The sequence below is a fragment of the Lepidochelys kempii genome, chromosome 12 (genome assembly GCF_965140265.1).
Source record: "Lepidochelys kempii isolate rLepKem1 chromosome 12, rLepKem1.hap2, whole genome shotgun sequence".
Classification (NCBI taxonomy): domain Eukaryota; kingdom Metazoa; phylum Chordata; order Testudines; family Cheloniidae; genus Lepidochelys; species Lepidochelys kempii.
Genome location: NC_133267.1, coordinates 35510420 through 35535704, shown reverse-complemented (window position 1 = coordinate 35535704; position 25285 = coordinate 35510420). Strand labels below are relative to the sequence as shown.

The window sequence follows — 25285 nt, the reverse complement described above, 5'->3', positions numbered from 1 at the left end:
CTACACACACACACTCCCCGCTGCACGATCCAGCTACACAAACACACACACACCACTTTACCGCAGGATCCAGCTCCTGGCTACACACACACACACACTCCCCGCTGCGCGATCCAGCTACACACACACACACACAGACTTTACTGCAGGGTCCAGCTCCTGGCTACACACACACACTCCCCGCTGCGCGATCCAGCTACACAAACACACACACACCACTTTACCGCAGGGTCCAGCTCCTGGCTACACACACACACTCCCCGCTGCACGATCCAGCTACACAAACACACACACACCACTTTACCGCAGGGTTCAGCTCCTGGCTACACACACACACACACTCCCCGCTGCGGGATCCAGCTACACACACAAACACAGACACACAGACTTTACTGCAGGGTCCAACCCCTGGCTACACACACACACTCCCCACTGCGCAATCCAGCTACACACACACACACAGAGACTTTACTGCAGGGTCCAGCTCCTGGCTACACACACACACTCCCCGCTGCACGATCCAGCTACACAAACACACACACACCACTTTACCGCAGGGTCCAGCTCCTGGCTACACACACACACACACTCCCCGCTGCGCGATCCAGCTACACACACACACACACACACACACACACCACTTTACTGCAGGGTCTAACCCCTGGCTACACACACACACTCCCCGCTGCGCAATCCAGCTACACAAACACACACACACCACTTTACTGCAGGGTCCAACCCCTGGCTACACACACACACTCCCCGCTGCGCGATCCAGCTACACACACACACACACACACACTTTACTGCAGGGTCCAGCTCCTGGCTACACACACACACTCCCCGCTGCACGATCCAGCTACACAAACACACACACACACACTTTACTGCAGGGTCCAACCCCTGGCTACACACACACACTCCCCGCTGCGCGACCCAGCTACACACACACACACACACACACTTTACTGCAGGGTCCAGCTCCTGGCTACACACACACACTCCCCGCTGCACGATCCAGCTACACAAACACACACACACACACTTTACTGCAGGGTCCAACCCCTGGCTACACACACACACTCCCCGCTGCGCGATCCAGCTACACAAACACACACACACACACTTTACTGCAGGGTCCAGCTCCTGGCTACACACACACACTCCCCGCTGCACGATCCAGCTACACGCCCCCCCCCCCTCCCCGCCCAGGCACACACTTCACTTTAGGATCCAGCCCCTGGCTATACACACACACACACTCCCCGCTGCACGATCCAGCTACACACACACACTCCTCGCTGTACGATCCAGCTACACACACACACACGCCCGCTTCACTGCAGGATCCAGCCCCTAGCTATACACACACTTCCCGCTGCATGATCCAGCTACACATACCAACACACAACACTTCACTGCATGATCCAGCCCCTGGCTACACACACACACACACACCCTGCTGCGCGATCCAGCCCCTGGCTACACACACACACACACTTACTTCACTGCAGGATCCAGCTCCTGGATATTCCCTAGTACCACTGCATGCACATGGCTACACTCGCAGTGGCCTCAGCCACTGGCTCCACTTCACCCTCTTGTTACACACTTGGTCCCAACTATAGTCTCCTGTCCCTTTTCCTTGTGCAGAGTCCTCCAACCCCTCGATACTAAATCCTAGCTCACAACGTCCCTCTGCAGCTACTCACCACTACCAAGGAGTCCTAAAACCCAGCCCTGCCCACTCTTGGCAGCTTTTGGATTTGGATTGAATTCCCTGCTGGTTTCTCTTTCTTTTTTACTTTCCTTAATGCTTGAAAAGCTACTCTCTCTCTCCTTCATGCCCCCTTCTCTCCCCTTCCAAATTCGCAGGAGCTGGTATGAACTGGGGGGTCTACTCTCAACATTAACCCTAGCCTAGGATAACCATTGGTCTCCAGCCATAGCCTGGGGCTACCAGCTGGCCCCAACCTTAGCCCTAACCTGGGGCCACCATCCAGCCTGAACTGTAGTCCAGGGCTACCCACCAGCCCCACACATAAACCTAACTTGTGGCCACTAATAGGTTCCATCCCTAGCCTGATATCACCAACTGGCCCTAAGCCTAACCTTAGGTTGGGGCCATCATCCACCCCAGACCCTAGCCTGGGGCTACCAACCAGCCCCAATCCTAACACTAGTCCATTCATGGTCAGCAGCTTTTCCTGAACTCTAGCTCCACCTTGCAGGCACCTACCAGATGCACAGATTTCCGTGTTAGTCTGTATCAGCAAAGACAATGAGGAGTCCTTGTGGCACCTTAGAGACTAGCACATCTATTTGAGCATAAGCTTTCGAGGGCTAAAACCCACTTCATCTGATGCATGGAGTGAAAAATACAGCGTTGAAATACATGGTATTTCGTGGTTTATTTTACTCATCTCCCTTATGGGGCTGCTTAGCTATTTTATTTGTTCCCAGATGCTTGATGTCAGTGTTAGAACTATTTTTCCAGAGGGAATTCTTGCAGATCTCAGTGCACTTCCCAGAAAGAATATGCATGCATATGCAGGAATTTAGAAGGGGAATTCCAGGCTTCTCTGGCTGCCTGGACCTCAGGCATGATTTCCCAATGTCATAAGAGCTTCTCTGTCAGTTAAGTTGAAGCTGTCCTGGTTAGCTTTGCTGGTACAATAGTACTATCTTGTTATTGAGATACATAAAACAGTGGACCCAGAGTCTGGTGGTGCTTGTGAAAGTGTCATTTGGAGGACGTAGAGCAGAATTCCTCTCGTGCGTTCTTTATTGTCTTTTTTTTTTCTTTTACTGCTACATACGCAGCTAGCAGCTGCCTACAGAGGCCAAGCTGTAAACATTCACAAGAGGGATTTCATAATACCCACAGCAGCAGGGAGAGGTAGGGCAGGCTAGGAGACAAGAGCAGGGGAGCCCTCTTTAACCCCTCCTAGGAACAGAAACAAGCATCCCCAGGCAGCAGGGCCAGGAGCACACATCTCATGGGAGGAGATGAAGGGAAACAGCCCCAAACAAAAGGTCCAAGGGGTAACCTATTGTGTGAACAGACACACACCAGGCTCCATGCACTTAAGCACAGAACTGGAAGGTGATCTCATAGCCTGAAACCCCTGGCTTTATTAAGTTCGTCCTGTGACAGCTCCAGGAACCAGAGGACCAGGAATGGCGAGTTCAGCTCGGCTCTGCAGAGCAGAGGGCGTGAAGCCTAGAGAATGGGCAAGAGAGCAAAACCAGGCCCAGAGATCTCACTCCTGCTACATCAACAGATCTGACTCTCAGCAGCTGGGCCTCCTGCCAGTGCAGCTCTCCCCAGAATCTAAGGGGGACTTGCCTTAGAGGGGGCAGAGCAATTTTTTTGGTGCCTGGCAAGAGACCCCCTGTTCTGATATGTGCAGGCCAGGTGATATCATTACAGCAACACCCTGCCTGCCAATCAGCTCTGGGGCCCCATTGCACCGGGTGCTGCACACAATTCTGGGCTGAAGGTCACCTCCTTTCCCACCATTGTTCACAGTCTATTTAGGAGTTGGGTTTATGGCCTTCAGTCAGCCAGGTAGATCAGAGGAAGGTTTGTCAAACTGCTGTCTCAGTGCAAAGCTGGGGGGGCATTCTTTATTGTCACAAGGCGGCTGGCTCTTTAAGGGGATATGAGTTTCAGCCTCACCTGTGACACAGCCAATCCCTCTTCCCCAGGGCGGCGTCCACCGACTCCCTTGACGCTTTCGAGGAGCGGTGGGCACTGTCCAGGGTTCTCTGCTCGGTGACCCCGTCCGGTTCCCTCCGTCTGACCCTTTGATTGAGGGGAAGAGCGAGAGACGCCAGCCCCAGCCTTTGCCGCTGTGGATACCATCATTCCTGTCATCTAGGAGGGGTCCTATAATACATGGGTGTCCACCCCCCCCCACCCCTAAACTGCCCACCCCACAGCCATGCCCATCTTACCGGGCACTCTCAGGAGAGGGAGGATCGGTGACACTGGGCGCGGCACTAGGTAACTCGAGGGGGTGGAAGACCACGAGTGTCGAGGAAGCCCCCCCGCTCTAGGCCACCAGGTAACTCAGGAGGGTGGAAGACCACGAGTGTCAAGGAAGCCCCCCCGCTCTGGGCCTAGGCTAGCCTGAACACTTCTCCCTCCTGAAAGCTGCTGTGTTATACCTTCTGTTAGCGTTGTTTTGTTGCATAGTTGTTTCCTTTGGTAATTTTGTAAGTGTTACCAATAAACTTCTTTTCTGTTTCAAAAAAAAAAAAAAATCCCTCCTCCCCAGGTGAGAAAAATTAAGGTCATGTGACCCAATCAGGCTTCTGGTTGTAGATAAGACAGGCCTGGGGAAGCCTGCCAATATAGAAGGAGTGGGAGTTGTTGCTTGGTAAAAAGTAGCAAAGTGGGTTTACTGATGGCTTCTCTGACAGACAGGAAATGGCCCAAGGAGAGTTTTGGATCCTCTTCTGGGGAAAGAAAGGATTCCAGGTACTGGCAGGAAGGCCTGAGAGGGACTGATGGAAGAGTAGCTAGTATGGGCTGGGAGATGCTGCTTGAAGAAGAGTGTTGATAAATTGTATAGTCAATTGTATGATCACATGTTGGTTTGTTGTTTGACTATGTAATATACTCAAGAGACCAAATAACCAATGTCAGTCAGGTGTATTAATATGATACAAGAGAAAAAAGTTCTACATGATGCTAGTCTCTGAAGAGCAGTCCTGTGCAGGGATGTTGCATTCATCTTATCCAGAAGGTGTGCTCCCCAAGTTACGCATTTCAGCTGGTATTATTTATATTATTTTACAAGTGACACATTTCTTTACATGGCACTAAAATCTAGCCTATCAGTTTGTTCCAGTTCCCTAACTTGTTCTTTTCCTCCTTATCTTTGTCTTGGATACTAACATTCCAGGTGCTGGTCCATGAAGGTACTTCCTTGCAAATTCTGTACCTACTTGCACTTTTGGGGGGGCAGTGCCCCTCCTGTGTCCCCCAAACTATGTCCATGAATCTTGATTATTTTTTTTTGCAAGTTTCCTATCTGCTTATTCCAAATGCTTACTTCAGCAAATGCAAGGAGTTATGGAACACTTGGCATAAGTGAACAGGATTATGGTATAGGCCAGTTTAGGCTATATCACTTACAAGATTTGTACTCAAGGGTTCTCATTGGTACTCAATGTAAATCTATGGTGCAGATAATGCACATTATTTATATGCTAGCCAACATATATTGCTCAACAAGAACAGATTGGGACTGAAGAGGAGCCCCAGCATCTACTGAAGATGCCAGAGCTGAGTATGAACTCCCATGTTGTGTTGAAGTTCATTTTGGGACTTTGTGGATTACTTTGAACTAGTTATGATAACAAACCAGCTCCAGGCAATGGTATTATTGGTCATAAGAGAGCCTCTAGTGGTGTTTTCAAGGAACCTGAGGGGGAACTGAGTCGGGGTTGCTGCAGGACCAAACCAGGTCAGTGTAACCCTGTTACCTTTCTTATAAACCTGGGAATGCTTTCAGCCACTACTAGTTCTATGTTTACCTGGTCTATTGTATCTCTGATCTTTGAGCAGAGATAGGCAGAAGAGGCCATGCTTTGTTATTTATCTTATAAAGTCTCAGCAGCTGGATTTTTGACTTTGGAAATCCCAAATCCGTGGTGTTTGGGACGTGGATTCCATTTGATCGAAACCTCCGACGTTCAATAGGGTTCAAATGACAGATTCCAGTTTGGGTCTAGCTCCATTTCCAGGATGGACACCAGCAATGTCGTTCAAGACAACTCTTTTAGGAATGATAGCTCAAGCTAAGGCTGCTGTTTTTATTCTTTTTTAACCGGTAAGACTCTCAACTCCCTCAAACACACTAAATGTCTCAAATCCATGAAGAATTTCTCTGCGTCATGGAACATTTAACATTTCTGAAGGGTCTAGCTTCCCCCCTCTTTTTTTCTGGATCATTTTCTTAAAGAACTATAATAATTTTTCTGAGCAGATGGGGTGAAATGACTGCTGGTAAAGAGTGCTTGCTATTGATGTTCTGGAAAGGTGGGCAGAGCCCATCTAAAATTAAAGGCCTGCCCCATCACCTGCGGGAGGGACCACAGAACCAGACACAACTAATTTCTTGGGACAGCAAATGGAAGAAAGAAACCAGGAATGGGAGTGCGGGTTAAAACCAGGGCACCAGATGGGGACACTAAGCAGAAAACCCCACACAGCACCCACTGCTCTATGAAGGAGTCAGTAGATGCCAGATTGAGGTCTTCTGCTGTACTAACCTGAAGATAAACCGAGAGCTGCCCCACCAACATGCTTAAACCTTAACCTGAAAAGGGCCTTTAATACTTGTTTAGTTTCCATAGCCCATTTAGTCCTTCATAAAATTTATAACTCATACTTACATGGCTTCCATAACCATAGTATCTGTACCTCACAATCTTTAATATACTTATCCACCTGCTTATGAGGTAGGGTAGTGCCATTATCCCTATGGGGAACTGAGACTCTAAGCGGCTAAATGACTTAGACTTTTGCCTGTGATCTAAACTGTGGAAGAACAGAGAATTGAGCCCATATCTCCCAAGTCATAGGTTAATGCTGTAACCACTGGACCAACCTTTCTGCCGCTGGTGAGAGTAACAAAGGTGCCAGTGGTGATGGCTCTGTGATGTGGACAACTGTCCAATGGGTGCTGGGCTGAGACGACTAGATCAGTTCGCATGGAATATGGTAACAGCTTTGAAGGCCTAATTCTGCTATTTCTTAGGCTGATCTTACAGCAGTGTAACTCCATTGCCTTCAGTAGAATTACTCCCGTTTCTACACCTGTGTAAGAACAGAACCAGGCCCTTCGTATCTTTCTTCACTAAGCTTTCCCTCCTAAAAAATGAATGCAGCCACCCTTATCCATATAAACGTTGGGCAGGGTCTTGGCCCATGAAGGTATCACAGCCCAATGAACATTGATCCGCTACTGCCATAGCACTTTAAGACCCCACTGCAGAGGGTGTGAGAGTGGGATTGCCAATTCTTATTGGGATTAGAAAAATACTTAACACAATTTGCCCACAAAAAGATCAGATTCTTAGTCACTGAGATGGGGTCATAATTGGCAGCCTAGAAACAAAAAGCTCTCTAAGGCAAATCGTCAGTGGTGCCAAACTCACATTTCTAACCGAGGTAGGGAGAGAGGGAGATAGTAGCTCTGAGACCCCTTTCCACTTCCCTTAATCCTGGAGCTGGGGGGGTGGGGGCAAAGTGGCCTCTGGCATAGCTTAGACCAACCCTTAAATTGCAGTTAGCAGTGTGAGTCTGTTAATTGTTGTCATGTGGCCACTTTAGCCCTCGGGCAACAGCCTAACTGATGTAGTTTCTTCTTCCTTCTCCGCCTGCCCCCCACATGAAATATCCCTTTCACAGAGTGGCCCCCCGGGCCTGGAGGCATTTTGGAATGGTCTGGAAGAGTGTGGGAAGGGCCACGGCCAGGATGAAGCTGCAATTCTGCATCCTTTCAAAGCCCCAGAGGGCCCCTCTCAACAGGGGGCACAAGTTAAAGCAGTTCTCAAGACTTATCTTGCCTGTGACAAAGCCCTGGCTGGGATGATTTAGTTGGGGTTGGCCCTGCTTTGAGCAGGGGGTTGGACTAGATGATCTCCTGAGGTCTCTTCTAACCCGAAACTTCTATGATCAGGCTCCCCCCCCGGTCCTGAATAGGAGAAGCACTATTTCCCCTCTGTCAACATGCAGGTGCAAGCTCCTGTAAGCAGCTGAGCAGGGATGAGTGATCTCTTATTTTCAAATAAATGAGCCTGGGAGTTTTGTTTGACCTTTTGCTACACAGTAGCAAATAAGGCAAAGCACAGGACCCAGGATATCACCACTGAGAAGTGATTGCCACCTGTGAAGCCTTCGTTATTAGGGCCTGCTCAAGTCACTGATTGTCTTGTCATCCTCTTCACTAAGAGCTACAGCAAGCCCTGACTACATAATAATCCTCTGGCACCCTTACAATGTGAGGAGTCTGTCTGTTCTGGAAGATGTGCATGGAACACATCAAATCAAAGGTGAAAGGACAAGAACTAAACAGTAGTGGGAACAATTGAGTGTTTAATGTGGGTTTAGATCCTTTGCTAGTGTAAACTTCATTGAACTGCGACCCCCTTCTGACAACAAAAATTACTACACAACCCCATGAGGGGGGAATTAAGCATGAGCCCCGCTGCCCGCGGGGCAAAGCCCAAGCCCCACTGCTCCAGGCAGGGGGGGCAAAGCTGAAGCCCTAGGGTTTCAGCCCCAGGCAGAGGGCCTGCAACCTGAGCCCTGCCGCCCAAGGCTGAAGCCCTTGAGCTTATGCTTTGGCCCTGGGCGGTGGGACTCAGGCTTCAGCCCCAGGTCCCAGCAAATCTAAGCTAGTCCTGGCAACCCTATTTTGAGAACCACTGGCATAGCTCCATTAAAGGCAATGAAGCTACACTGACTTGACTTTAAACCATACACTCCACATATGATGATTATAGCACAAAGGTTGTCTTCTCACCTTCAGACTTGGCTAAAAAGAGAGTCTCTTCCAGGAAGTCAGAAGATTAAATGGTTCACGATCGTACCTTTCTGATATCCTGTGTCAGAGCAGCCATGATTCACTATAGAAGGAAAAAAAAAATCTATAACTGAGAGCACTATGAATAACAGCTCTGATTATTTTTGTTTGTAATTATGCACAAATCAATAGTAACCAAAAAAAACATACATTCTGGACTTCACAAACATAAATAATGAAACTCCCAGGTATATTGAGTTTCCACAGATACAAAGGTCTAAGAAATAAGGTCATACTCCCTTAAAATATTAATACAAACTTATTGCCATTTGCCAAACTGTTGAGCCCTTTATACAAATACAACACTGTTCACTGATCTCCTTTCTAACAATTGGTCTTTTGTCACCATTACCCTAGGCCTGAATGCTTCACAAGTCTTACTGATGCTTGAAATGCTCTCGGTATCTCTTAGTTAACAGAAATCTACACCTTTTTGGACTATCATATATGCATGTATCAATACATCATAAAGATAGACACCAACCCTTACTAGTATATTTAGATGTCTTGGAAACTAACAGAATTGAACTGTTCTGCTTTATGCACTGATGTCAGATATGTTTCTGGATTTCTTAGGTTGCTTGTTCCAGGAACTGAAGACCTTGTTTCTGAATGATTTAATTATCAATATGGTATCACATGAAAATCAGTTCCAACTAACAAGACTTGTCAGAGAATCTAAGCAAGGTCATGACACCACTGTTACTGCTTATAAGGAGGCAGAAGAATGGAGTGTACACAACGCCCAGCTCACCAGACAGCTATTCCAAGGGAAAAGATTGTGCAACAGGCACTTTTATTACTGCAGATGCTTCATTCTGAATTTGTGTATTGCTATTTAAATATTAAATCATGTCACCTAGTCCACAGTATTAGTCACCAAAGTACTTGGAATACGGAAATTGTGACACTAGCCTCGCTGAGGATCCAGACTCTTCCATGAGACTCAAGAAAGCTTAAAAAGAAAACCCTCTTCCTTCAAATTTTAAGACTTGTGGTGGAAATCAGAACTAGATATTAAGCATGCAGAACAGTATATAATACAGTATAACCTGGATTTACTAGTCTCTGGTTATTCCAAGTTTATGACCCCCCTGAGTTGAACTAAGCCTCTACAGTGCTGGCTAGCAATCCTTGCTCAGGAGATTACTCTAGATCTCTCAGGAGATCTAGTTATAAGTTTCAGAGTAGCAGCCATGTTAGTCTGTATTCGCAAAAAGAACAGGAGTACTTGTGGCACCTTAGAGACTAACCAATTTATTTGAGCATAAGCTATAACTCTAGTTATAAGCATCCTCTCTTCACTGTACTCCAGCTGGCTTAAGGCTAGCTGACGGGCTTCTAAAATTAGGAGAGATGCCCCTGCAGGTTTTGAAGTTACATGTTGGTTGGACCCTTCTGAATGCAGACTTCAAAGCCTGCTCAACCCGTTCTCTCAACCGTTCCTGTGTACTAAATACTCAACATGTGGCAATATTTACTGAGCCCAAAGTGGAAATGGCCCATTTAAAAAGGAAAACGGGAAAGGGCATTCTTTACAAATGATTAGGAGATGGGATTGGCTGTTTGACACTACATCCAAACCATGTGGCTGGCCCCAGAGCTATAATGGGCTGATTCAAACACTCCTTTACTTTGAGAAAGTTCAGATCTGGAACAGAACTTCCTGGCTCAAGCCCTGATTCAGGGTATTCTTCTTAAATGGAACTCTCAGCTCCTGGAATTATTTTGTTGATCTAGCTACTAAACATTCCCTTGAGCGCTCCAAACTTTGCAATGTTAAGAGCCTCAAAATGAAAAGTGGCTATAAACTAAAGTGAAAATGTCTGTCAATTTTTCATCATTTCAACTAGAGGAAATGTTACCATTTATGCTCTGTGTTTACATTTTACATGTAAACTGAATTCTTAACTTTCATTTTTAATCTGAAGTCTTATTAGTAAGGGACTGAGCTCTACCATGCAGGGTCTGTCTGTTATTTGTCTGTATGGTGCCTTGTCCAATGGGGCTCTGATTGCTGTTTAGGGACTTGAATTACTATGCAATAATAAATACAATAATTATTTATGAATTTATATTACAGTAGCGCCTAGGAGTCCTAGTTATGGAGCAGAACTCCATTTGTCTGACTAAAACATAGAGGGCCTATTTCATCCCTATGCTGTGGCTCCATGCCACATTTGTACCTCTGGTCAGGAGCCACTTATGCCCAAGGGCTGCCCCAATTTCCAGCCAGCTTGTGCAACAGCCCTAACTTGCACCTGGCCGCTCCCCTACTCAGTCTTCTGGACACATCCTGTGACAGGGTATACAAAGCCAGCACCAGGCACGAAGGTGTTAAGAAGCAGCTTTTGGCTCTGGCAGCCCCATCTAACTGGAGCCTTGGAGAAGCCTTAAAAAGGGAGAAGGTCTGGTCAGAAGGCCTCAGCCTGGGGGAGATGGACAAACTTCTCACCCTCAGCTCCCACAGAGGAGCACAGTAGAGCCAAACTACCTTGACTGTGAACACAGAGTGGTGGGACAGGTGGCTGGAGGATCTGGGTAGGACAGAGGAGTTGGAGCTGCTCTTTATTTCTGTTACTATAGTTTCTTGTCTTTTTTGCTACTTAGAGGACTGAGACTAGGGTCTGGGTCCCAGTGCAGACCCCTGCTGAGAATATGAGCCCCTGGAGGAGAAGGTGAGCTTGTGTAAGAAATGGCCTAGGGAAGAAGCAAGAGGTCTGACCTTAACTACTTGCTATTGGGCTGGAACCCAGGATAGGAAGAGAGACTCAGTTCTCCTACAGCCTTGCTGGGAGGACTAGCTGGAAGACACAAGAGGCCTGAAGGACTATTTGAGCCTGGACCAAGACCATCAACCTGTGTAAGGGCATAGGACTACTGAGTGAAAACTAGGGATGTAAATATCGGTTTAAAGGGTTAACTGGTTAAACGATTAAAATTGTATCATTTAACTGATTAACCGTTAACTGAGGTTGCTCCAGCCGGCCCGGTGCGGCTGGGGTTGGGGTCCCTCCAGCCGGCGCAGGCTGCTGGTGTGGTTAATGGTTAAGGTTGGTTAACGGTAAGCCTAATGCTTACCGGTTAACTGTTTAACCTTTTACATCCCTAGTGAAAACCCTGATTTACCCCAAAAGGGGTGAGACCAAAGGTGACCCAGCCCGAGGGCCAAGTCACAAGGCAAAAGGAGAGCACTAGAGTGCCTGGGCAGCAGGAGAACTATGAGGAATTAAACATTGCAATGCTCGTCCTGGCCACAAGGCAGCACACTGGTGAGTTACTTTACTACACATCCCAAAACATCTGTGTTGGGGGCTTTCGCAGAGATGGGACATGGACCTGTTTCTCAGCCTGGTTAACTCCCTATGTGAAGTAGAGTCCCCAGAAGATATATCTATCAGCTTAATGGCCCCTTTACACTGGCATAAAGGGATCAACACACAGTGATGACTGGGGCCCATGCTTTTAAGTTGCTCGTGTCCCATGATTAAGCTTTGAGCTAAACTAGAAAAAAATTACATTAATATTACTATGTCTGTTAGGGTGTGATGTTATACTGATATAAGCCCTAGTGTGGACACAGTTGAAACAACAAAGAGGTGCCTTATACCGGTATAACTTATTTCACTTCCTGAAATGGAATAACTATATGGCAGTATAAGCATTTATATAATGATAACTGTATCCACAGTCAGTAGGTTGTTTGTTTTTTTTTGCCACTTCAACTATACCAGTATAGTTAAAGGAGTGAAACTTTCTAGTGTAGACAAGCACAGATGTTGCTTTATGCTGTTTCTTTCAGTGACCCACTAGATTGCATTTATTGCAAAAGGCAAAAATCATGCACTGCAAAAAAAAGTACCTGTGATTTTTTTTTCAAAGTTTGTCATAGTTCAACTGTTTACGGTTTTGTTTTAAATGGTTTGATATACAAAATGACAGCTTCCCCCTTCTGAATCTTATTTATAAAAGATCATTTGTAAGCATCTGTTATAATAACAAAAATAAAATAATGAAATACCATAATAAAATGATGTGCAGAACTTCAATAAAAATCCCTTTAGAAAGACTGAAATCAAATCATCGTCTGTCCAGAACTTTTTTATCTAGATATTGCAGGCATACACTAGCTTGTTGTAGGGTTGCACACCAGTACTAGGCTACTGGCACTGGGATTATCGGGGGAAGATGGAAAGTGCATACTTTTATATTTATATATGTGTTGGCTGATGAAGTGATGTGGTTTAAAAAATGCAGGCGGGTACATCCTATTGCAGAGATCCACTGGGCCAAGGCATGATTCCAACAGGCACTAGGGACAGGAAAGCATTGCTCACAGTTAGCACCATCTGGTGGCTTGTTCTTGCTCCTGACAATAGTACTGTGCTAATAAACTGAATGGTTGGACCATCCTCTGAACCCTCAAACCATGCCCTTCGGGAGTGTGGGTGCGGGTTATCACATTAGCAATACCTATATTCTAAAAGTGTTTCTTTTAGTCCCATGTTCCCACTTTGATCATCCCATGGTGCCAGCCTCCATCCAGCTTGTTATATTTTCAAACAAGTAGCATCATGCTTTCTCCCCTGCTGCTCCTTATACTTTGGAGGCACTCCCCATAAACATCCACAAAACTAGCCTTCGTTATCCTTCCTCACAACCCTCCTTGAATCTCTCCTTTGCCATGAGGCCTACAAAAATCTTGATAATGGTTGGGCTACTGGTCTGTTGAGAGCACTGTCATTCAGGCCAATATTGTCTCATTGTTTCCTTGGTCTCCCCTATTTTGTCTGTCTGCAATCACTTCTCTCGTCTTTTATATTTAGATTGTAAGCTTTTGGGGGGAGGGACTGTCTCTCTTCTCCCCCCCCCCGCCCCTGTGTTTGTACAGCACCTAGCACAGGGGGTACAATGCTGTAGACCAGAGCTCTTAGGCTCTATGGTAATACAAATAATAATGTTCTGGGACTTCCTGTTGATTCAGGTGTAAAGAAAATGTGAGGCAGATAGGCCTGCATATAAAAATTTAACCCCCAAATAGTGTGTTTTTTAAGGAGGAAAAGACTTTACTCTGACCACCCATTGTGTCAAAAAAATGCTGTTCAAAGTCTGATGCTGAGTATTGAAATATCAAGGGGGAAGTTAAAAGCATCTGTCCTTTAAACAGGAACTCTCCCTCTCTGTGCATGGCTGAATGCATGGATGATCAGCATCTTCATAGGATTTCCAACTTTTTGCTACCTTTAGGATGGTGGAGATAATGCCTTGGACTGACCCATGACCTCAAATGCCTCAAACTACCTACGGACCAACTGAATAGGTATATTTTTGGATCTATGGACTTTCTTACCCCAAATTTACTGGAGTAGGAAGGTTTTTCCTTTGTGTAAAGGTAACCTAATCCACTCCCATTTGATGATGCCAGCTGTCACAGTTGTTAACTGCACTTCTGACCCCTCCTGGGCAATTCAAGTACACCCTTCTCAGGCCTTGGGCCTCAAGCTGTCCCCTCTCTTTTAGGATAGAATCACGTGATTCTCCCACTCTGACCATGCCTTGGGCTGCAGAGCAGTCCCCTGTGATCAACCGTGATGACCTTATCAGGTCTGATTTATGTTCAGCACCTGCAGTCGTCTTGTCTCTAAGAGCAATGCTGTTGGTATTCAGTAACCAAGCAGTCTTCTTAAAGCAATGTTTTATTTATTTTGCAACAAAAACATTTAAGAGAAAACAGATCTTAAAAACAAAACAAAACAAACAACCTGTCTCTACTCATACCTTCTTTTCCTTAAGCCTTACCATTCCCTGGACCTGGGAAAGCCCAGCTTTTTCAGACTTCCTCTTCAGAGACTCTGGTTATATCAGGAGGTCTCCTTGGACAGTTCTTGACAATTGACAGCCCAACCCTACCCCTGAGTGTGTTTTTGTTTTTAACTAAAACAACGAGGAGTCCTTGTGGCACCTTGGAGACTCCAAAATTTATTTGGACATAAGCTTTCGTGGACCACATCCCACTTCATCAGATGCATGGAGTGGAAAATACAGTAGCAGGTATAAATACACAGCACATGAAAGGATGGGAGTTGCCTTACCAAGTGTGGGGGTCAGTCTAATGAGACAATTCAATTAACTGTAGAATACCAAGAGAGGAAAAATCACTTTTGTAGTGGTAACGAGGGTGGCCCATTTCAAACAGTTGACAAGAAGGTGTGAGTAACAGTAGGGGGAAATCAGTATGGGGAAATGAGGTTTTGTAATGACCCCATCCACTCCTAGTCTTATTCAGGCCTAATTTGATCGTGTCCAGTTTGCAAATTAATTCCAGTTCAGCAGTTTCATGTTGGAGTCTGTTTTTGATGTTTTTTGTTGAAGAATTGCCACTTTTAAGTCTGTTATTGAGTGACCAGGGAGTGACCTACTGGTTTTTGAATGTTATAATTCCTGATGTCAGATTTGTGTCCATTTATTCTTTTGCGTAGAGACTGTCCGGTTTGGCCAGTGTACATGGCAGAGGGGCACTGCTGGCACATGCTGGTATATATCACATTGGTAGATGTGCAGGTGAATGAGCTGCTGATGTTGTGGCTGTGACTTCTGGGTATCCTTTTTTAACTGTTTATAGTCTTTCATTTTAGTTCCAGCACTGGCAGAACAGCTGTATCACTTTGGCCTGGAGCATGGAAGGATGCCATTGTCTTGTAACTGCTTCCCCCAGGGGTATTAGCTGGGAAGTTGCTTTTATATAGCTATTGTGTTTTACTGCTTGTTTTTCCCATAGCCCCTTATAAAGCTAGGTCAATATGCTGATGTGGAACAACTTCCCTTCACTGACCAGGTCACATACAGTGTTTTCATATTTCTCCACATTGTTGGATTGTTACAGAGCATCTCCTCATCTGTCACACCAGCAACCTCAGAAGTGGAGTGACACGGTCTGATTTGCCTAGAAGCTTCTGAGAGAAGCTAGCCAATACACTAGCCTAAAAATGCTGAAGGAAAGGAAGAAGCCTTACTGTTGGCTTGCTTTTTTTCCCCTGCGCTAGCTGCTGCTGCTGCAACTATCAGTTGCTGGTCTCTGGTTATGCAATGTCGCCATGCCTGACAAATCAGTCTGTGCTTCCTACACCGTTCCCACTGAGGAATAGGAGTCCAGCAACAGGCAATATCTAAGATTTGACAGCTACAAGTAAGTAACTCCAACCAGCTAGCATGTTAGTTGATGCTAAACGTCAGCAACATTGACACCACCAGTTTATCTTTTCAACCCTGTACCAGCTTCCTGAAGCTGAATGGAACACCAGCGGTTATGACAACCATCCTGCATAAATATCAACCGGGTTGGTTGGGTTCTGTTTTCCAACCTGTATTAGCAGAGGGACTCCTCCTATCTCAGCCTTTTGCGCTTGATTTTAACTCCAGCAGCTGCCTTGTAAGGGTGGATGGGTGGGAGTGCAGGTGCAGAAGTGCTTGGGGCTAGAACCCACAGAATGCATTTGAGAATGGTGCCTATAGATGAACACCTCAAACACTGAAATGAGTCCTCATTTAAGCAGCCGTTCTCTCTGAAGGATCACGCATACCAGTTGCATGTTAATCCTGAGCAAGGCTGTTGTCACTGAAATTTCTCATTGGAGCATTTAACGCAACAAGCTGCATTGCACCGGAATGTTTCCTGGGAACCCTGTGATGGAAGAGGCGAGTGCATGGAGCAGTGGGGCTGCACGGGGCAGGGCACTGCCCATAGCTCTTGCGAAGCTCTAGAGGCACGCCCCTTTGTGCCTGGATCCTGTTGCTTAGACTGGGCAGCTGGGGCGCATGCGCAGTGCCTACCTCTTGCCTCTCGCGCCCGCCGGAGAGTCACGCGCCGCCTCGCAGCCAGCCTGCCAGGGGGCGCACGCGCACTTCCGAGACGCTGCTGGAAACCGGCCGCGTTACGCATGCGTCTTCCCGTCAGCTCCGCGCGGCCGAGGCGCAGGCGCAATGCGGGGGAATCGCGCTTCCGGCGCGGGGCCGCACCGCCCTCTCTCCGCGTTTCCGGGGTTCGCTGCTCCTGTCGCTCCGCGCCGCGCTGTCGCTGCCCGCAGAGCCCGGGGCGCCCGCCGGGATGGGCTCGGCCCTGGCGCGTGCCGCCCCGCGCCAGCAGGACCGGGGGGCCGGGCTCCGCGCTGCTCTCTGAGCCGCCGGGGGCCCGGCGCTGGGGGCCCGGCTGCGGTAAGTGCGGGGCCGGGGCGGTACCGCGCCCCGGGGTCTCCCTCAGGGACCCTCCCGGCTTCCGCCCTGCCCCCCTAGAGTCCCTCCTCCCCCCTCGCCGCCGCCGCCGCCGCCGCGCTCTGCCCCCCAGCGCATCCTCCTGGCCGCCGCCGCCGCGCTCTGCGCCCCAGCGCATCCTCCTGGCCCATCTGCCCCCGACTTATGCCGCCGCCGCCCGCCCCTCCTGGCCCCTCCCTGCGTTGCCCCCCGGCCCCTTCTCTTGTCCCTCCCCTGCTGTGCTCTGCCCCCCGCTGTGCTCTGCCCCCCCAGCCCCTTCTCTTGTCCCTCCCCTGCTATGCTCTGACCCCCTTTGCTCTGCTCCCCCCAGCCCCTTCTCTTGTCGTCCCTTCCCTGCTGTGCTCTGCCCCCCCAGTCCCTCCTCTTGTCTCCTCTCTGCTCTGCCCCCCAGCCCCTTCTCTTGTCCCTCCCCTGCTATGCTCTGACCCCCTTTGCTCTGCTCCCCAGCCCCTCCTCTTGTCGTCCCTTCCCTGCTGTGCTCTGCCCCCCCAGTCCCTCCTCTTGTCTCCTCTCTGCTCTGCTCGCCCAGCCCCTGCTCTTGTCCCCTCCCTGCTGTGCCGTGCTCCACCTTGCTCTGCTGCCCCAACCCCCCTCCCCCTCATCTTCCCCTGCCTTGCTGTGCTCCTTGTGTTTCCTCCTTATCTTGCTTTCTGTTTCCGCTCTCCCACTTAGCCATCCCCCATCTCTCCCTGCTCACTTTCCTTTCCCCACTTGCTTTTGGTCTCCATTTTTGGGGGTTCACGGCTTGCCCCCACAGCACAAGTTGCTCCTCTTCTAGAGTTCTCTTCCCTAATCACTGGCCAGGGCTCTGTTGTTGCTTCCATTGTTATGGGGGGAGGCTGGGACATGCCTTGGCACTGAGCCCTCTCCCTCCCCACGGCTCAGCCTAGGGCAGTGTCTGCATCTCATTCGATCAGAGGGTCAGACCAGGAGGGAGCAGAGTTTAATCAATAAAATATCAGACAGAACCAACTTTTCGCTCCACCCCCACCCCCAAATCCATTCTCAATCCCATTATTGGTGACTGCAATGAACAGTGTATGTGTGTGTGTGTCAGAGCTGGGATTTGCTGCTCTCTTTGGCTGGTTGAGTGTGCTGGATAAAATCAATTATATTCTCAGTTTCTGCAGCCGTTGAATAAGAAATTAGTTTCTGAGTCTTTTAATCTCATGCTGGTGCTGCAGTCTAAATTGAAAAGTACTTGAAGTAAACAGTTCTAGCATCACAATTAATAAAAATGGCAATATACTTCCCCTCAGTGTACTTACCCTGTAAGTAATAGAGATCTGAAACTTCTCTTAAGCAATGCACTAGTGCTGAAGTAGGCAAAGAAGTTGTTGCAATTTCTTGGTGCACCACACATTCTGTTCCACAGTTTCTCAAATTTATCTGGGCAATGCTTATTGGTGGGCCACAGAGATCTAGCTTCTTAAATGGAGCTGCCTCTTTGTTTCCATCTGGGAGGAACAGAATACATAAAAAGGGGAGATTAAATTAAGAGCATGCAAATAAAGGGACATAATCCAAGTGGAAGCGAGGTGTCCACAATAAAATCATAATGTGAGCTACGCTATAAAGTTGGATAACCCCTGGGATGCCCTGCTTATTGTACACTGGGGTAGGATACACTGTACCATGGTATCTAGACCCCAAGTCATGACTTCATCACTCTTCTGTGGTTTGCTGGAGATATGAATGTATAAACATATGCCCTGATCCTGCAAATGCTTACGCATGTGCTTCAAGCACATAAGTAGTCCCGTTGACTTCAATGGGATTACTTATGTGCATTCATAACAGGCTTAGAAGATCTTCTGAAATATTGGCTCAGTCAGGGGATGATGTATCTAATTTGTCAGATTTGTAGAAAAACACTGGGGCCTAGTGACTCATGACTACATAAAACTGACGTAAAATCCCTTTAGACTAGAGTTCAGAACCTGACAACCCTTTGTATTGAAGAAGCACATGTCAAATCATCTTACAGTTCTGTCTCTCTAACTTGCTCACTTTGACTTTGATTTCAAATACTTTGTGCTGTGTGTATTTGAATCAAAAAGTTTTTACCTGTGTTTTATGACGGCATTACCTGGGTTACTCCCAAGGGGAATGAATTAATAGTCTAACACAGCAATTTAGGAACTGAGGTGCTGGTGAAGCATGGGAAAGAACCAGCAGATTTTGCATGTATGGCATGCTCAGAAGACAAAATGGTTGAGGTTTTTTTTAATAATAACACTTATCACAGTGGTTTAGATTAATACTGACAATGGAATAACTTGACAGGCTTGTGAAAATAGTTCAGCTTTGATCTTTGTTGACTTATTGAGTTCTGAAAGGAAAGATCACTTCTGGGGCATATTAATTGACAGAAAAATGTGTTGTGTTGTAAAGTACAGTCAGTAAATATGGCAAACCACATTCAAATGATGGTAAGGATTTAGCTTAAATTGATTAAACTTGGAAATGATAGAGCAGATATGTTAAAACTTGTAATTTAGGATCTTGACACATCAACTTATTAGTAGCAAGTGGGGAAATTTTTCCTGGCCATTGGTGCAGAACTTAACTTTTTTTAAAAAGGCAATAGCTTTCTAGCCCTCAGGAATGGAACAGAGGGAGTCGGGTCTGCCTGAATCTGAAAAAATAGAGATCTGAACCAGCTAAGGCACAAATTCTACCACCAGTGCACAGCCCGGAGATGTAGTCTGTGCTGTGTTCTTCCGGGGTAAACGCCTCTATCCAGCTGCTCTGTCCTTTCTAATGTAACCCAACTATTTGAACTTCTACCATTTATTGGTTAGTGGATCTATGCAGAGGCAAATCTGCTACCCCTTCTGCCAAATCCCTGTTGTGATAGAGGTCCTATTGGAGGATGTTTTTTTTGCATGGGTTTTCCAACTCCAGCTGTGGAAGAGTGGACTGAAATTTTGCTAGAAATGTGAACTGCCTATTTGTTTCAGTGGGTTATCAATTCTGGGCCTGTTTCTCAACTGCCTTACGCCTTGGCTAGTACTTTTACCTGTGTAAAGAGCTACCAAAACAGAAAGGTAGCATATTACACCCACTTTGCGCTTACTTTACACAGGTGTAAGATTGCTATAAAAGGTGCAAGTTAGTGGAGAATTGAGCCCTGTGTCTTAAACCTAAACTGCTATAAGTGTGGAACTTCAGGAGTTTCAGCCATCCCAAATCCTGTGTTGACTTTGAGCACAGGCAGTGAGTAGGTCACATCTTCTGGCTAATGCCTAAGCGAGGATTTGACAATGGCAAATCTAAATTCTGAAAAGTTGTGGGGGTAGATGGACTTAATGAAACAACAATATTTTTAGCATGATAATAAATGAATGTATCTCAATGATAGCAATGTAACTTGAATGTATCTTTATGGAGATGCATTCTCAATACTTGTTTTTATGCAGGGTGTCTCAGAGCTGTAGTTTATATAATGAGGGGTGACAACCTTGTGACCATCTAATGGTAATCTTACAAAAAATGTATTAATGGAAAAAAAATTCCAGATAGCTGTGTTAGTAAATCATATGCTTCTTTGGTAGTGAATTGTATTGTTTAGTATTCTTTATAAGGATGGACTGTTTTAGATTCAGAAGCAGGAGAAAGAACATAGTGGTTAGAAGACTACTGCTGTCAGCAGATTTTTGTCATTTCTAAATATAAAATATTTTCATTAGGAATATATTATAACTTTACAACACAGCCACATTTTACTCTTTCTTGTGTGGTAGTGGAAACATCTTGAAGGTCTTTTTTAAAAAAAAGTTAAAGGCCTCATCCTGTGATGTCCTGGGCGCTCTTAACTTTCATTGACTTCAGTAGGAGTTGAGGGGTTTTGTGCCCTTCTGTGCTGAGCTGATAACACAGTTTTTTAACAATCATTTGTTTAGTAGTTTATGTACATGAAGACACATTCCCTGCTTCAAATAAGTTAGTCTAATAAGACAAGGCAAATGCAGTAGGCCAGGAAAACAGCTTAGTGAAGAGAATATTTATAAGGAAGAAGGAGAGATTGCCTGAAGTGGTTTAAGGTGGAGAGAGGAGAGGAATACTAGACCAGACATAGGGGACAGCACGGAAGAAGGTATGGAGCAGGCAGGTGGGAAAGGAGCCTGGGTAAGCCAAAGGGATCGAGGCCCAGATCCACAAAGGTATTTAGGTTCCTAACTTCTAATGAAATCAGTGGGAGTTAGGAACCTAAATACTTTTGTCGATCTGGGCCTAAGAGAGCATTGGGAGGAAAAGTGGAGTAGGGAGACAGAGGCAGAGAGAGAAATGAAAGTTAGATTTTTATAGGACTCTGTGGTGTGGGGTGAAGATAAAGAGGTGACATAGGGGGATGGGCAGAGCACAGGGAAATGAAAGATGTCTATCAATGGCATTTGGACAGTCTGGAAAAAGTTGAGAGGCCAGAAAGGAAGAGGTTACAGTAATCAGTGTTTCAGGGAATGGTTAGGCTGAATGATATTCAGGAGAAGGAAGTTGACAGGTACTTAGGGCTTTGGATATGGAATGAGAGGAGGGAAAGGTAGGAGATGAGATGTTCATAGATTTAAAATCGCATCTTAAACTTACCATGGCATCTGCAGACCTATGAAAAACTCAACTTGGGACTCCATGTTTCGCCTAGGTGTAGCAATAGAAGCACACAATGAATTTTCCTCTTCTTGGGTAAGAGTTAAAAAAGGAAGAGAAATTGACTATCTGGAGCAGGGAGGCTGTCAGGCATTCCTGATTCTTAAGCTATCCCTGCATACTATATGACACCTTTGCACTTGCTCTATTTTGTCCAGGCCAGTGCCTACCTGAATCTTTGGTATATGTGAAAGCAGACTGTGGGATACCCTAACTTCCACCTGTCATAACTTCTGGGTTGCTTTTACTATTTGTTTTGAGGCTGGATTTTGTGGAATCAGTGGCAGTGTACTTAGAAATCCCACATCCCTGCCTGCCAGAGCCAGTTTAGTACAGTTCAGGGTGCAGTGGAAGTTGTATCTTAGGCCTGGTCTACACTAGGGGGGTGGGATCGATCTAAGATATGCAACTTCAGTACAAGAACAGCCTAGCTGAAGTCAACACATCTTAGATCGACTTAGAATCACTTACTTTCTGTCCTCACGGTGCGGGATCGACGGCCGCCGCTCCCCCGTCGACTCCGATTCTGCCTCTTGCCGTGGTGGAGTTCCAGAGTCGACGGCAGAGCGATCGGGGATCGATTTATCGCATCTAGACTAGAAAGATAAATTGATCCCCGATAGATGGATCACTACCCGCCGTGTAGACGTGGCCTTAGGGCTTGTCTACATGATTCCTTAGTGCGCACCAGGAGGCATGTAAATTCTAATGCACACCAGCATATCATGCATGTCAGCAGGATCCACACAGCCCAATTAGTGCAATAAAAGTTCCCTGGTATATATTAATGTAGTACTGTTTTGAAATGAGACTACATTAACATGCAGTAGGGAATTTTTAATGCTTGCAAGTAGAGTCCACATGGGGCAGTTAGTGCGTGACATGCTAGTGAGCATTAGAATTTACATCTTTGCTTGTGCAGACTAACGCACCACGTAGGCAATTCCTCTGTCAAGGTTTAACAGACTTCACTGAACCATTTCAGGGACAAGATATGCAGAGATTTACATAAACTTAAAGCTAATTTTGTATTGTAAAGTTACCAGTTTGTTGCTAATAGGTGATATTTATAAATACCTAAGAAATGCTATATGTTGATTCTAGCTTCGTTTTGCTTAATTGTCTGTTCAGAATTCTTGATGGCATGTCTTAGTGGCATTTGTAAGGGGTTACCAACATAGAGGCATGTGCAGTCACGTGATGAAGCTTTCACTGGTCTTGGTACAGCTGAAGTAGCCATTTTTTAAATCAGCGATGTTTAACTATGTTGCTTTTTGGAAGGTTGGGGGGTGAGGAAACATTTCCTTTTTAAAGATAAAAGGGGAAACTTCCAGTATTTCTTTACTCAAATGCATGTACCTGCTGTAGAGTGAAATAATATGAAGTGATGATAAGCAGAGACAGGCATAATACGGGACTTTAGAATAATTCTCTAAATTGTACTGTGTAAATATACACTCTTACCAAAATTCACCTTTTGCTCTCAGAGATGTTTCAGAGTAACAGCCGTGTTAGTCTGTATTTGCAAGAAGAAAAGGAGTACTTGTGGCACCTTAGAGACTAACAAATTTATTTGAGCATAAGCTTTTGTGAGCTATAGCTCACAGAGATGATCATTTATATAAGGGTCACATGGGGAGGGGAGAGAGAATCCTTTTTGAAATTCAGTTGCAGAAAACGAAGTTATTCTGTTACTGCTTAGGCTGTTACAGTGTGACCTTGAATATTGGATACGTGGAGTAAATACACAATAATAGGTGAGTCAGGTGCTGAACAGTTGCTAGAGCCAGCCAGAGCTGATTTTTTTTTAACAAAGGGTCTTTTCTGAGTCTTACAGAGGTATAATGAAAAGGGACTTATTCTTCTACTAAAGTAGCCACTGATTCTGTCTTCGTAACTTAACCTCTCTGCACAGAGAGATTTTATATGATGCCTTAGCTTTGTCTGACAGCTTGAGGATCAGGATCACGTGTGTACCATTGTGAAGGTGAGTTTTATCAATGTCAGACAGCTGCTATCTGCTGTCCATACCTCCTATGGAATTGTATGCAGTATCACGTTCCTTCAGGTGTGAATTACTGCAGCGTTTAAAATTTTGACCTTTCAAAGGCAATCTGTTGCTTTCAGTTAGCTAAAAGTCTGTTGCACCAATCCTGTGCTTTGTAGGTAACTTTGTCTTAAGACTCGGGTGGCTTTAAGTAAATCACATTTAAGCTTTACAAATTGACCTGTCAGAGTGTTACTATTGTGTTATAATACTGCACGTCTTGGCTTCCCTTCAGAGATCTATTGGTGGAGTTGTTAGCACCAACTATTAAGTAGAAATGTTGAAATAGGTTTTTCATTTGCAGCGTGCAACCACACCATGAATTTTATTTAAAATAAAAACGGTTCACTGTGTAACTTAAAAGGAAACCTAAAACAGAAAATAAACTTTGATTGCTGAAGTATTTTTAATCTTATTTGTATATTGAGTTTTTTTCATGTTATTGTAAGATCCCAGTGACTGGACTTTCCAGAATGATGCTATTTCTTATATATATATTAAAAAAAAAAAAGTCTTCCCTGCTAAAGTTGGTCGTAAATCATGCTTTTTTTTTTTTTTTACTTTAGTGAATAACACATACACAGGTTGGGACATACTAGTTATCCCCCTTCGTTTTCCCAAAACCTCTTTCTACTCTTATTGGAAGAAAGTTCTTGAGGACTACCTTGATGCAGTATCTGATATTAAATAGTGCTGCAGTCTTGCAGAAGCAGGATGTGAGGGAGTAAAGGAGTTAGCCAGCAACTATTTGTATGTAAGGAAATTGGAGACCTGGCTCAGTGCTGTTGGAAAATCTTAAGGTTTTTAAGTAGTTGGAATAGTCATTTGTGTAATAACACATTTTTTGTGATTATTAATTTTAAATGTTATTACATTGTGGCTTAATCTGCAATAACGTTGTTAAAAGTAGCTTTTATTTTGTAATCCCTGACTAAGCAGCCTGGGAGTCATTTGACTTAATGTCATTGTTATTCTGGTAATATGTCTGCAATTTGGGTTTACAGCATTTCACTAAACAATGGGATACAAATTATATGATAGATGGTATATTCCAAGGGAAAATCTCAGATGTGCTAAAACGGGTAACCAAACTGGAATCCAGTTTCAATTAATCATTTGTGCAAATGGTTATCATTCATGGAACATACTGTGCATCTGTGTTTTCTGACATGATAAAGATTTTGAGGATTTTGAGAAGAAAATGTTGTTTGGACTAAAGCTTAATTTTAGTTTAAGGCAGAATATTTAATTTCTTGAACTGTACTCAGAATGTGTGAAGAGCACTGGCTGACTGAAAATCACATGTTGTGACACACACACTGGGGTAAACAAATCTATAGTCCTGGGCAAAGCTGCAGACAACCCTATTAGAACCCTTAGCACTTTATATCTTCTGTGTGCTTTCCAAACACTAATTCTCCCACTGGAAGAGGTCTATACCAGGGGAGCAAGGGACCAAATATAGTGAGCCAGCAGAACAGATAGGCCAGGGAGATAGTGGGTTTTTTGTTTTTTCCAGAAAGGACAAAACGCATTACAGTTACAAATACACAACTGTTATCATTCTTCCACATAAGCAGCCGTTGATGTTGCGCAATTGTGATCGAGAAGTTAGGGAACATGGTTCTTATGGTAATCTCTCATTCAAGGAACTAAGTTTTAATGATGTAAATGTAGATATAGTATTTTTAAAAGTTTCACCCCCAAAGATTTGGGA

General features: G+C 45.4%; 2 protein-coding genes across 11 annotated transcripts in view; one reads left to right on the top strand and one right to left on the bottom strand.

Annotated features, from left to right (window-relative positions):
• Window positions 1–1740, bottom strand: part of LOC140896380 (uncharacterized) — a 37379-nt gene extending 35639 nt beyond the window's left edge. Inside the window, exon 1 of one of the 4 annotated variants that reach the window (XM_073308096.1) lies at window positions 1505–1740. The gene's annotated coding sequence lies outside the window, so the exon portion shown is untranslated. The remainder of the gene's footprint in view (window positions 1–1504) is intronic. The other 3 variants (XM_073308097.1, XM_073308095.1, XM_073308094.1) reach the window with 3 other exon arrangements.
• Window positions 1–25285, top strand: part of ZDHHC7 (zDHHC palmitoyltransferase 7) — a 58181-nt gene that overhangs the window by 2011 nt on the left and 30885 nt on the right. For 2 of the 7 annotated variants that reach the window (XM_073308101.1, XM_073308102.1), the window contains exon 1: window positions 16590–16814. The exons of 1 other annotated variant lie outside the window; for it this stretch is intronic. The gene's annotated coding sequence lies outside the window, so the exon portion shown is untranslated. Of the gene's footprint in view, window positions 1–16589; window positions 16815–23472; window positions 23509–25142; window positions 25201–25285 lie in introns of those variants that run through there. 4 more of the 7 variants (XM_073308106.1, XM_073308103.1, XM_073308105.1 and 1 more) reach the window with 3 other exon arrangements.